Raw genomic sequence first — 3,690 nt, 5'->3', positions numbered from 1 at the left:
AGACAGAACAACTTCAACTTGTGAACCGCTAATGTAAGAACGAAATCTGGTATACACCAATACCCATTACGGGTAAAACGAATTCAGATTATTTTAAAATACTTTCAACTTAACAAATTGACATTAGTACTTTTATATAGTTCCTAATACTTTTTCGATTAATAAGTTAAAATGTTTCATCTCAGAATATGATTATCTTACTGACTTGAATCAACTAATGAGTTAAAATGGTGAAAGATATTAGAGCTATTTACCTGGATATTCAGCCGGTGGGAAAGAAGTAGAAGAAGCAGAGGCTATAATTGGGAAAGATTTCAAGATGGGTTTTCTCCAAATAGAAGGAATTTGTGTCACGACCCGGATTTTCCACCTTCGGGAACCGTGATGGTGCCTACTAATGGAAGCTAGGCAAGCCAAATTTAATTATTTGACCATTAATAATCTAGTCCATTTTAACAATTTGCGACAATAATACAAAAGCAACGAAATTCAATAATAAGCGGAAGTCTTAACATTTTATAAAAAATGAATAGAAATGCGGAAAGTTCAACCAAATCCTCTACCCAAGACTGGTGTCACTGTACTCACGAACTGCTAAGAATACTACATACAAACGTCTGAAAGAGAATATAAGCTGTTTGTCTTGATTACAATGAAATAACAGATGAAAATAAAGGATAGAGGAGACCCGGCGCCTGCAAGGCTACCTCGGGTCTCGCTGAAATGAAGCCTACTCTCACACTACTTCTGCTGCTGCTCGAAACCTAGTCCTGTGCAAAATAGCACAGAGTGTAGTATCAGCACATCCGACCCCATGTGTTGGTAAGTGTCTAGCCTAACCCCGGCGAAGTAGTGACGAGGCTAGACCGGACTACCACATAAACCTGTGCAGTTATATATACATATACAGCGGAATCGAAATACGGAGATAAGAAATCAATATGGGAAGGGGGGAGCATGCTAAGGGGAAATAACAATTTCAAGTAAAAGTCGTCCAGCAACGAAGGAATTAACACAACTCAGACATTAATAAAGAGACAGAAAGCAACAAGTGCACGGCATCACCCTTCATGCTTCTACTCTCATCCTCACCAAGCAATGATATAATAAAATGTGCACGGCATCACCCTTCGTGCTTTTACTCTCTTTCCTCACAAATAATCAATAGAATCGGCACAAAATGGTACATCGTGCGGCACGGCATCACCCTTCGTGCTTTACTCTCTTTCCTCACCATAAACAAACAATGCACGACATCACCCTTCGTGCTTTAACACTCTTTCCTCACAATAAACAAACAATCACAAACAAGGGGGCAAGGGAATGAACAAAATAATAAAAGAAATCCCGGCAAGGGAACACAATTAAACAATTAAATCCCGGCAAGGGTATAACATCAATAATCTCTACGTCCCGGCAAGGGAATAAATCATTAACTTTTCACTTTCTTTCACTTTCATCTCATAGTTCACGTTATCACTTGAGGCAATGCTCCAATGAGTTACTTATCTCATATACCTTCACAATTTGTATTTCAACCCGAGCCAATGCTCCACGAAGTTCAAGATCACAATTTCTTTCACAAGATCTTTACAACATATAGAAATCATCAATTTAGCATGGAAGGCATAACAACAACCAAACTATTCGCAAAATAAGGACTCACGGTCATGGACACCAATGTATAGATACTCGTCACCATGCCTATACATCGTACTCGACAATTAACAAGTTACAATTAAGACTCAACTCCTATTCCCTCAAGCTAGGGTTAAACCAAACACTTACCTCGATGCTTTGAACTCAACTCAAGCCTCAACTATAGCTTTACCCCGTGATTCCACCTCCAATCCGCTCGAATCTAGTCACAAGTCACTTAATTACTTTAATAAACACTAAATGAATCAATTTGAATGCATAAAAATAAATTTTCCAAAGTTTTTCCCAAAAATTCCAAAATCTCCCCCAGGCCCACGTATTCAAAACCCAAGGTTCGAACCAAAACCCGGTTATCCATTCCCCCACGAACTCAAATATGTAATTTGTTTTGAAATTGGACCTCAAATTGAGGTCCAAACCCCCAATTTTTGAAAACCCTAGGTTCTACCCAAAACCCCCAATTTCACCCATGAAAATCCTTGATTTTAAGTGGAAAACATGTTAAATGATGTTAATGATTGAAAGAACTGAGTAAAAATTGACTTACAAATGATTTGGAATGAAACTTGTTCTTGAAAAATCGTCTAAGGAGTTGTATTTTGAAAGTGGGGTGAAAAATGGCCTAAAATTCGACCAAGTATGGAAAAATGCAGGCTGTAGATATGGGAATTGCGAACTGGGGTTCGCAATTGCGAACCCCGACCAATTATGGGAATTGCGAACAATAATTCGCATTTGCGAACTCGGACCCAGCTGGAAGACTTCGCATTTGCTACAATTCCATCGCTTTTGCGAAAACTCAATCTTCGCATTTGCGAAGTAATGCTTCGCATTTGCGAGCCAAGGCAGGCCTGGGCTGGTTTCGCATTTGCGAACCAGCCTTCGCATTTGCATGAGCTGGACCTTCGCATTTGCGAAGCCTGCAGATCAGAGATACCAGATTTTCAAAAATGCAAAAATGCAATCCGACACCAATCCAAAACTCACCCGAGCCCTCGGGGCTCCAAACCAAATATGCACACAACCTCAATAACATCCTACGGACTTACTCGTGCGATCAAATCGCCAAAATAACATCAAAAACAACGAATCAAACCTCAAATCACAAGTTTTTCCTCAAACCTCATAAACTTTCAAATTTAGAGTTTTAAGTCCGAAACACGTCAAACGACGTCCGATTTCAACCAAACTTTACAGAAAGCGCTTAAACCACATATAAGACTTGTACCGGGAGCCGGAACCAAAATACGGGCCCGATACCATAGTCTTTTAATCAAATTTCATTTTCATTTTCCTTAATCATTTCCAGAAAACAATTTCACACAAAAATTCATTTCTCGGGCTTGGGACCTTGGAATTCGATTCCGGACCTACGCCCAAGTCCCATATTTTCCTACGGACCCTCCGGGACTGTCAAATCACGGGTCCGGATCCATTAACCCAAAATGTTGACCGAAGTCAAATTTATTCAATTTAATATCAAAATTTAGCATTTTTCTCACAGAATTCATATTTAAGCTTTCCGGCTACGCGCCCGGACTGCGCACGCAAATTGAGACAATCCCAAATGAGGTTTTCAAGGCCTCGGAAGCACGGAATGAATAAAAAAATAGGTAATGACTCTTTGGGTCGTCACAATTTGCTTCCTCCTGGTTTGTAATTGCAATTGAGGATAGGCGAGACAATTAGGCAGCAGATGAAGTACACAAATACTCATGTTTTAATTTACTTTTCCTTCTCAAAATAGACACTCCGGCAAATCACTTTGGTCAGCTGCTCTTCCAGTAATTGACGAATTTTCAGACAGACTCGAGCATGTAATTGAGTATTTAAACCTCCGACATATAAGGGACAATAGACGTGGGTAATGTAAGCTGCAATTTTTAGCTTATCTTTTTGGTGTTTGCTTATAATAATAAGTTACTCTAAACATGCCATATAATTTGTTATAAATTTTTTAAAATTTTTAGCCTTAAATATATCATAAATATTTATATAATTATAAAATCTTCTTGTTAAAAAGCAAAAATT

This window comes from Nicotiana attenuata, unplaced genomic scaffold (assembly GCF_001879085.1).
Source record: "Nicotiana attenuata strain UT unplaced genomic scaffold, NIATTr2, whole genome shotgun sequence".
NCBI lineage: Eukaryota > Viridiplantae > Streptophyta > Magnoliopsida > Solanales > Solanaceae > Nicotiana > Nicotiana attenuata.
Note: the sequence above shows the minus strand (reverse complement) of the source record.